The sequence below is a fragment of the Suricata suricatta genome, chromosome 5, assembly GCF_006229205.1.
Source record: "Suricata suricatta isolate VVHF042 chromosome 5, meerkat_22Aug2017_6uvM2_HiC, whole genome shotgun sequence".
Classification (NCBI taxonomy): domain Eukaryota; kingdom Metazoa; phylum Chordata; class Mammalia; order Carnivora; family Herpestidae; genus Suricata; species Suricata suricatta.
The window spans coordinates 14,737,478-14,747,737 of NC_043704.1; the positions used below are offsets into that span (position 1 = coordinate 14,737,478).

Here is a 10,260-nt window from a genome sequence, read left to right on the forward strand (position 1 = left end):
TTGGTACTAGAATCATTTTACACGGAAATTAGCAGAGTATATACTGTTCATTGTTCATTAGTTGAGATGACGGATGACAACCTCAGATTTTAGGTTGGGCCAAGATGCTCAGACTCTTAAAACTAGAGAAAGATGGAAGGTATCTGAGTAGTCAGGGAAGCGCAAGATGCTTGTTGATTTCCCTTAGAGCATCTAGAATTACCCATATGAAGGGAAGTCAGATTTTGATCATGTCATGTTCATATTGAAGGAGCTGACCATGAAATGATTGTTGGGACAGATTAGGTCTCTGGAGCCCATCCACCAGCTGCAGATGTGGAAAACTATAACAGACCCCTGTCTGGAAATATCAACTGACGCCCCAAACTAAGAATATAAGTGACATGTGACAAGACCTTGACATTTTTTTTTGATGTTTATTTATTTTTGAGAGAGCGAGAGTATGTATAAGCATGAGCAGCAGGGGAGCAGATTGAGGGAGACAGAGAATCCAAAGTGGGCTTTGCACTACAGCGGAAAGCCCAGTGTAGGGCTCGAGCTCACGAACTGCAGGATCATGACATGAGCCGAAGTCAGACACTTAACTAGCTGAGCCACCCAGGTGCCCAAGACCCTGACTTTTGTTTTTTTTTAAGTTTACTTTGAGAGAGAGCTGGGGCAGGGCAGAGCAGGGGGAGGGGAGGGAATCCCAAGCAGGTGCCAACTCAGAGCCCAGTACTCACAAACCATGAGCTCATGACCTGAGCTGAAATCAAGAGTCAGCTGCTCGAACAACTGAGACACCCAGGTGCCCCAAGACCCTGACATGCTTAAGAGAGGTAGAGGGACCTCCCCTCATAACTTGCTAAGAGGTGGCTAGACCAGGTTTTGACCTGTAGCCATCCCCTCCCGTGGTCTCGTGGGAAAAGGGAGTGCTCTGTCGGCCAGATCAGAGAGAACATTTCTTTGAAGCGCATGTTGGCTTGGGGGGCCAAGTAATGCCTAGAGCAAAGGGGTTGTCTGCCTACCAAAGGAGAAAGACCCAATACCAGGAGGTTCAGGGAGTGGCTAGTGGGGACCGGAGTTATGGGCTGTTGGAGGCTGAAGAGGAGTTGGGGAATGGAGGACGACTTTGCTTTTCACATTTATTCTCTGTTCTGCTTAATTTTGTTTTTAAAGATGTTATTAAGTAATCTCTACACCCAACAGGGGGCTTGAACTTAGAAACACAGGATCAGGAATTGCATGTTCCACCAAGGGAGCCAGCCAGGCACCCCCTGCTTGATTTTTCATTGTTCAAAAGCTGGTTGTATTTACTGGCTGCTTTGGCAACACATATACTAAAATCAGAACTATACAAAGAAGATTATTATAATCCCTGCACAAGGATGACACGCAAATTTGTGAAGCACGTTTGATCATGATGAGCACTGACTAATATATAGAATTATTGAATCATTATATTGTACACCTGAAATTAATATAACTGCATATTAATTGTACTTGAATAAAAAATAAAAAGACTGAATTAGAGACAGCCCATATTCCTGGATAGGAAAAATAAATATAAAGATATCAAATTCTCAAGTTATTTTATATTTTTAATGCAATTCTAATGAGGATTTCAATGGGTTTTTTTAAATATTTTTATTTATTTTTGAGAGAGAGACAGAGCGTGAGCTGGGGACAGGCAGCGAGAGGGAGACACAGAATCTGAAGCAGGCTCCGGGCTCTGAGCAGTCAGCACAGAGCCCGACACGGGGCTCGAACCCATGAACCACAAGTTCGTGACCAGAGCCGAAGCCGGAACCTCAACTGACTGAGCCACCCAGGTGCCCTTCCAATGGGTTTATTATTTGGCAGAGTGCTGACCAAGGATTCGGAAGCTTGTTTGGGAGAATAAATTGGTGAGAATGATTTAGCAAAATAAGAAAAAAAAAAGCTGTTTATATTTATATTTAATATGTTTAAAACCACTTTGGCCCCTGTCTTAGGAGAGTGACTCTCAGGGATGTTAAAAGCTTCCCCAGTTTTTTTTTCTTTTTTTTTTTTGGCTTTTTAAGTTTCCATTTTGATTCCAGTTAGTTAAGGGGTGCCTGGCTGGGTCTGTCACTAGATCATATGACTCTCTTGATCTCAGGGCTGTGATTTCAAGCCCCACGTTGGGCATAGAGCTTATTTAAAAAATATAATAATGGAGCACCTGGGTGGCTCAGTAAGCGTCCGCCTTCCGCTCAGATTATGATCTCATGGTTTATGGGTTTGAGATCTGCGTTGGGTTCTGTGCTGATGGCTCAAAGCCTGGGGTCTGCTTAGGATTCTGTGTCTCTCCCTCTGTCCCTGCCTCTCTCCCATTTGCACTCTGTCTCTCAAAAATAAACAAACATTAAAATAAGTGAAAAATATAACAATAGTAATAATTTCAGTTAAAATATAGTATTTCAGGTTTGCAGTTTAACAAATGCCTCCCTAGTTCTCACGGGTGTAGAATCACCTAGAAATCTGGTTAACAATGCAGGCTCCAATTCAGCAGATCAGGATGGAGCGTGGAGTTGTGCATTTCCACCGAGCTCCCAGGTGGCACACGGACCACACTTTGAGTAGTAAGGGTTGAGTGACTTGCCCAAGGCTACCCAGGCAGGACTGGAATCCTGACCTCAATTCTTGTCCCAAAACAAGACGGGCTTACGTTTGCCTTTTTCCTTCAGTGTATATGGACAACCCCTGGAAATCAGAACCTCCTAGATGGCCGCAAGCCACCTGCATGGCCTGTTTTGCTGCCTCTTGCCACGTTGCTGTAGGGAAATGGTGTCTTTTAAAACAATTACAAATGATTCTGTTAAATTGCAGCCTTCAGTAGAATTAGCCCCCCCCCCCCCAAGCAGTTATGTAACCAGTTATATAACTGCAGCCTGAGGTGGTGCCCTCTGGCCTTTGCCGGGAGCTTGCCAGGAAAGAGCAAAAGAGCGCAGCAGATTGTAAAGACATTCCTTACTCCTTGCCTAGACCCTGCCCCTCAGCCTGCCCCTGGGGCTGCCCAGGGGAACCCTGCTCATCCCTCTGAGCAGTCCTCCTGGGCCACCCCGAGGACCCTTGATGTGTGGCTGCACCCTGCCCTTTGTGGTCCCTTGTGCTGGGCCATCCCTTCTGGCCCTCCTGACCTCCCTGAGTGGGAGGGTTCATTATACCTTTTTTACAAATGAGGAAGCTGAGGCTTGGACTCATTAAGTTTCTGCCTAAGGTCACACTCTCAGAATTCAAACTCCCTCCCTCTGAGGCCAGCGTCCTGCTTAAGTCCACCCCACTATGCCGAAAACAATGCAGGTCCCAGTGGAGGTGGAAGTCTGTAGGAAGGCCCTCCAGACTTTTTGGTGGGCTTCCCCGGAGCAGCCCACAGCCCTGGTCCTTAGCCTGCTCTCCCCACACAGAAAGGACTGGAGCTTTTTTTTTTTTTTGAGAACGGGAGACACAGAATCCCAAATGGGGTCCAGGCTCTGAGCTCTCAGCACAGAGCCCGACGCAGGGCTCGAACTCACGAACCATGAGACCATGACCTAAGCTGAAGTTGGGCATTTAACCTACTGAGCCCCCCGGTGCCCCGACTGCAGCTTTCTTGATTTCCCTGTACATTTCTCTTTCAAACGCTCATCCCACAAGGGGGAGAAGCCATGTCTCAGCCGGTTCAGGTTTCCCTACTTGATTCCACATCTTGCAGGGCACATCAGGCTGCTTCATCCAGTCAAGGCTTTCCCTTTTCTTTCCCCACAGAAGCTCATCACATTGCTGGCCTACCCCTGTCTTCAAAGCCTTTATTTCAATGTCACCTTTAAAAAAAATTTCTTGGGGCGCCTGGGTGGCTCAGTCGGTTAAGCCTCTGACTTCGGCTCAGGTCAGATCTCACGTTCGTGGGTTCAAGCCCCGCGTCAGGCTCTGTGCTAACAGCTAGCTCAGAGCCTGGAGCCTGCTTTCCAGTTCTGTCTCCTTCTCTCTCTGCCCCTCCCCCTCTCATGCTCTCTCTCTGTATTAAAAATAAATAAAACATTTAAAAAATTAAAAAAATTTCTTTTTAATTTGTTTTTTGTATCAGTGTAACCAATGCGGGGCTCGAACTCACGACCCTGAGATCAGAAGTTGCATGCTCTTCCGACTGAGCCAGCCAGGTGCCCTTCTATGTCACCTTCTTAGACCATTCCTGACCATGGGAAAACCACCCACCCATTCTCTACCAAACACTGTTTTACTCCCCTATAAGCAGTGGCCACCCGCTGGTATTTTTCTGGTTTGTTTTTATCATTTGTCTCCCCATCATCACTCCCACCAATGCTTGGCATTAATAGTTGCTCCGTAAATACTTGTTAATCATTAAGCAAAGTATCCCTGGGAGGAAGTTTCTGGCTTCCTTTGAGGGAATGAGAAAGGGCAGAGGAAGGGGGCAGGGAGGAGCAAGTCTCCAATGAGAAGTCTTCTCATTAGTTTTTAATCTTGTGCCCAAATAGGCACCCACCAATGCTTTGGGAACCCAGGTGTTGGGTTTGGGTTTTTTGTTTTTCGGGGTTTTTTTTTAATTTTGTTTTTTTACATTTTTGTTTATTTTTGAGAGACAGAGACAGAGAGAGACAGAGCATGCACAGGGGAGGGGCAGAGAGAGAAAGAGACACAGAATCTGAAGCAGGCGCCAGGCCCAGCACAGAGCCCGATGCAGGGGTCGAACCCACGGACCATGAGATCATGACCTGAGACAAAGTTGGACGCTCAACCGACTGAGCCGCCTAGGCGCCCCGGGTTTGGAGATTCCCAGGCTTCTGTCTGTGCTGTGAAGAAATGAAACAGCTGCCCGTGGCCATGGGGTCCTCTCCAGGGCAGGCTGGAAGAGAATGGGAAATCCTGCAGAGAGCAGCTGGGCTGGGCCCAGGAGCTGGAGAGAAGGCCTTCCGTCCACCAGGTCACACCTGTGCCCGCAGAGAAAGCTCTGGGGGGAGTGAATAGGACCCCTCACTCCCAGCTCCCTGTCGCCCAGCCTCCCCTCCTCTCTGCCGTGAGGCCTGGCCTCATCTCCGTGGACCTTCATCCCATTTAGGGGTGGAACATTTTTCTGAATGTCAACAACATTCCCACGGCTTAGGTTTAAAAAGCAAATAAAGAGGTGAACTTACACCTTTTGCACAAATGGCAAGCCAGTTTTCACTGTAACTGTACCTCCCTGGGAAATGTAATTTGATAGAAGAGTGAGGTTTGTTAATCTTTTGGATACCCCCCTTTTTTTTTTAATTTTCTGCCCAAACTGAAAACGGGCACCACCCAGGGGTCCTGGATGTACTCAGAGAATGATCCTGAGCCCAGCTGGGCCTGACCCGATAGACGGGGCGCTCAGACAAGCACTTTTCTTCGGCCCTTGATGAGCAGAGAAAGTATCGGATGCCAATTCTCTGTCACCAGCATCGACTGCACTTTCTCTTGCAGAAGGCCGTCAGTCAGTTCACTCCTGAGTCCCCTGTGCCAGCCTCCCTTGTGTCACGCTCGGGTTCCACTGCCCCCAGTCCTGGTGCTCGGCCGGGGGGGCTGCTCCAACCCAGATGTGCGGGTGCAGAGGCTGAGTCCCTCTGTGACTGTGAGCAGGCGCCCCCACTTGTCATATGGATTACAAGGAAAGCGCATTGTGCAATAAAGAATTAACCTTGCCCAAAGAGCGATCTGGTCTTTGCCCTCAGTCCCCAGGAGTTGATCTCCAAACCCTGAAAATGGCCTTCCTGATAAGAGTGATTTGTTTACTTGGATCCTCAGGCTGTGCCAGAAGGTCTAACAGTGTGATTTGTGTGGGGGCGCTGGTCATGCGATGTGAGCTCAGTCCTTGGAAAGCCTGGAGACTGAGATCAGCCGTGTGGGCAACCGACCATGCCCTCAAGATCCAGGCCCAATTAAAACGTGCTCCACACCACGGCTTCAGTAAACTTTCCTGGTTGGCAGTAGTCCGTGCGTATTGTCACACATTGTCTCCAAGCGTTGACACCGCTCATGGCTTTACTGGGAGAGGGATAGCCGGAGGCTTTGTGTCTGGAACTCTCCTGGACCCTATGTGTCTCTTCCCTTGGCTGGTTTTCGTCTGTATCCTTTCACTTAATCATAACAGCGAGGATAATAGGTTTCAGCAAGTTCTGAGAGTTCTTCTAGTGAATTCTTGAACTTAGGGTGGTTGTGGGAATCCCCTGGACTTGCCATTGGTGTCAGAAGTGAGGGTGGTCCTGTGTGCCCCGCGCAGGAGGCCACTGTGGGCATTGGCACGCTGTCCCTCTCTCGTCTCGGCAGATTTGGGTACTGATGATGATGGCAGTGAGGATCCCATTCCTACAATCTGACTAACCTTAACAGGGAGGAAAGAAGGGTTGGGGTTGAGGAACAAGTGCCTGGAGCCTGAGTGGAAGCCACTTCTCTGAGATAAAGTCTCAGGAGCCACTTCCGCAGTAGAAGAATGGAAGCTCTGTGCACGAACAAGACCCGAATTTAAGCTCCGACGCACCTGTCATCAGGACAAAACCTCAAAGTCTTGACAGACTCCTCTGTGGCGAGGCTGTGAGGAAGTAGGTGCTCACACGTGGTGGGAATACAAAATGGGACATCCCCTGTTGGCGGAATCGAGCAGGATCTAACAAAAGTATGTGGCATTTACCTTTTAGAAATAGCACTTCTGGTATTATCCTGAATTATACCTCTCTCCCTGTCCATCTCCCCTCTCCCCCTGTCCCTCCCCCATCTCTCTATCAATCGGTATAGATAGAAATAATCTCTATCTGTACAGCACTGATGGGTAAATAGGATCTTGCCAAGTTCAGGGAGACTCCACTTTCTTTATAAGAAATAGATTGGTGCGCCTGAGTGGCTCAGCTGGTCAAGTGTCCAACTTCAGCTCAGGTCATGCTCTCATGGTTTGTGGGTTCGAGCCCCGCATCAGGCTCTGAGCTATCAGCTGACAACTGAGAGCCTGGAGCCTGCTTCGGATTCTGTCTCTTTGTCTCTCTCTCCCTCTCTCTCAAAAATAAACAAACATTAAAAAATTTTTTAAGAAATAGATCTTTTTTATACCTTTTATCTAGAGTCAACCAATTATTAACCTTTTTATTTTTATGTCACACTTGCTCATGACCACTGTCCACATATGTACATATATGTGTCTGGATATACATGTGTATGTATGTGTATGTGTATTTATAACATGAAGAGACATTTTTGCCAAATCATTAATACTACTAATATGTGTCCTTGACACCTAAATAATTCTGAAGAAATGTACTAACAACAAAAACATTCTCTTGTATAATCTCAGGAAAATCATCTAATTCAAGTTATTAGTATTAATACAATATTATTGTTTTTTTGTTTTTTGTTTGAATTTTTTGTTTTATTTTAGAAAGAGAGAGAGAGAGAGCATGTGAGGTGGGGAAGGGGCAGAGGGGGAGAGAGAGAGAATCTCAAGCAGGCTCCCAATGGGCTCAATCCCATGACCCTGGGATCATAACCTGAGTTAAAATCAAGAGTTGGATGCTTAGCCGACTGAGCCACCCAGGTGCCCTGAACATGGAAAACATATTAAACAGTAGTATTGTAGGGGCCCCTGGGTGGCTCAGGTGGTTAAGCATCCAACTTGGTTGAGGCGCAGGTCATGATTTCACGATTTGTGGGTTCAAGCCCTGGATCGGGCTCCACGCTGACAGCATGGAGCCTGCTTCAGATTCTCTCTCTCTCTCTCTCTCTCTCTCTCTCTCTCTCTCTCTCTGCCTCTTCCCTGCTCACACTGTCTCTCTCTCTCAAAAGAAATACTTTAAAATTTTTTAGATAAGTAAATATGTATGTTTTCTCCATGTTTGCATTCTGCCAGTTGTCCTAGTAATATCTTTTGTAACCCTTTGTTTTCAAACTTGGCTCCAGTCCTGGATTAAACAAGGCATTGAATTGTCACATCTCCTTAATCTCCCAGAAATCTGGAAGCATTTCTCAACCATACTTTGTCATGACATGTACATTTTTGAAGAGGACAAGTGCCTAGTTTCATAGAGGGCCCCTTAAGTGGGGCTTATCTGATTGCTTCCTCGAGATTATTCTGGTTACCCATTTTGGTTCTAGAGTAATGTGATCTCTCTTTGTCTTAATATTAGTGTTGGAATGTTGGACACTTGCTCTGTGGTGGACATTTTAAAATCTGGGAGAATTCTCCATAAAGGTGTTTTTTCCTTTATAAAATGAATGACTCACCTGTGGGGGGATACTTAGAGCCTTAGTTAGTATCCTGCTCCAGACTGTCTCACCCAAAAGAATCAATGAACTCAGACCTTGTAAAGAAAATGGAGTCTCCTTGAACTTGACAAGATCCTAAAACTTTACCCATCAGTGCTGTATCTATTTTCAGTGCTGTAAACAGGGCAGCCTCAAGCTCAGGAGTCTTAAACTGGTACCCCCAAGGGGCTGTCGGATAGAACTCAGGGGGCCTTACACTTGGCTGAGAAAGCAGTTACGTTGATATTTTCACCAACCTCGAAGTGAAATTCATTATTTTCAATTATGAATGAGACAACGAATCCTAGCAGTACCCACGGAAATTCCAGATGCTTTTATGTCATACTCCAACTGATACGGACTATTAGTTACACTCATCATTCCTTTGAAGTCCTAAGTTCTTAGACTCATCGGTAGATCTTGTTATTCAGTGTATTAATAAAGAAGCACATCTATTACATATCAAATTTTAAGTACATTTTGATGTTAGGATTTCAGCAGTGTTTTCGTTTGTCAGCCTGTGCACTTGACTTTCTGCACTTTTCTTAATGCATTAATGCATCCGGGCTGTCGTACCAAAGTACTAGAGGCTGGGTATTTATCAACAACTGACATATAGAGGCTGCAAGGCAGATCCGGGACCTGGCCTGGTTCTGTTCAATGGGTTGCAGACTGCTGCTTCCGGCTGCGTCCCCACATGTGGAAGGGGCAGGGAGCTCTGTGGGGTCTGTTTTATGAGCAGTTATCCCGTTCATGGGGGCTCCACTCTCCTGACCTGAGCACCACCCCAGAAAGCCTCACTTCCTAATTACTGTCCCACTAGATGTTAGGAATTCAACATACGAATGTGTAAGGGACCAAACCCTCGGACCAGAGACGCACCTAGGAACGTCTTCCTGAGCGGGAGTCCGTGGCACCAAAAAGACCCCTACCTCCATCCTCTCTCCTCTCCAGCTGGTCCTCCTTACGTCTCCAGAATCACCTTTTGAAAACCCAGCCTCCCTGGTTTGCTTCCATGGCTCTCTGGAATCAAAGAAACAGCTTGGAGGTTCGCCACGGCCGGGTGTTTCTTCTGCCACTCCCGCTCGTCTGGCCTCACCCAGACACCCGTTTGTTCTGTGGCTCATGACATGGCCTCTCTTCCCTTCTGCTTCGAAAAGAAAACCTGCTGCTCTCCGAGACTTGGTCTTTCATGAGGTGACCCCTGGGCCCCAGCCCAAATCAGTTGTGCTCAGCGCTTCGTTTGCTTGCCTTCCCAGCCCTGATCGGCACCTGCAGGCGTTTGGACCTCACCGGCCTCCTCTCCACCGTCTTCCCTGCCTGGCTTTCCTGCTGGACCGGAAGCCGCCTGGGGCCGGCCTTCGCCCGGGCAGGCGCTCTGACTCTCCTCCGCCGGAGCACCGCACCTGGATCCCCATGCAGATGCGGATCCCCACGGGCTGCATGCAGTGAGGACAGGCAGGCCCGGATGAGAAGCCCCAGGGCAGGAACCTGCAGCTTCTGGGCCCCGAGTTGGACTCCCCAGTGCACCGTCGAGCACCAGGTGCCTGGCCAGTTTCAGCGTGTTGTGGCCCAGAATTTCTCTTAAACAGCCGGGACCTGGGTTGTCTTACTGGATTCCGGAAACTGAAACTGTCCTTCCGAGACAAGTTTAATGAGAAGATAAATATATCAAAAAGAATTAGGCCCACCAATTTCTGTGTGGAGGTAACATTTATATGCGAACTGATTCCGCAAACCTCTGAATTTCTTCTTCCCAAGAGCTGCACTGGCTCTAAGTTTCAAAAGTGAAAAGTTCTAAATATTAAGAAAAGCACAGAGAATGATGGAGTGAACACCAACATTGAGCAATTACCATTTTGCCATTTTTTTGCATGATATAATTTACTGAGGCATTTTAGTTACTTATTTATTTTTTAAATGTTGAGTTATTTATTTTGAGAGAGAGAGACAAAGTGTGAGCGGGGGGGGGTGGGGGGAGAGAGAGAGAGAGAGAGAGAGAGAGAGGGGGAGAGA

At 47.3% G+C, this 10,260-nt stretch overlaps 1 long non-coding RNA gene and 1 other non-coding gene across 2 annotated transcripts in view; both read left to right on the forward strand.

The window, feature by feature from the left end:
- The window catches only part of LOC115291566, a 29,278-nt gene extending 19,340 nt beyond the window's left edge, over positions 1–9,938 (forward strand). Inside the window, exon 3 of the long non-coding RNA XR_003908536.1 lies at positions 9,504–9,938. This is a non-coding gene — a long non-coding RNA (uncharacterized LOC115291566). The remainder of the gene's footprint in view (positions 1–9,503) is intronic.
- On the forward strand, positions 1,300–1,402 carry LOC115293043. The gene has a single exon (XR_003909310.1). It is a non-coding gene; the product is annotated as a U6 spliceosomal RNA (small nuclear RNA).
- Positions 9,939–10,260: the final 322 nt, after the last annotated feature.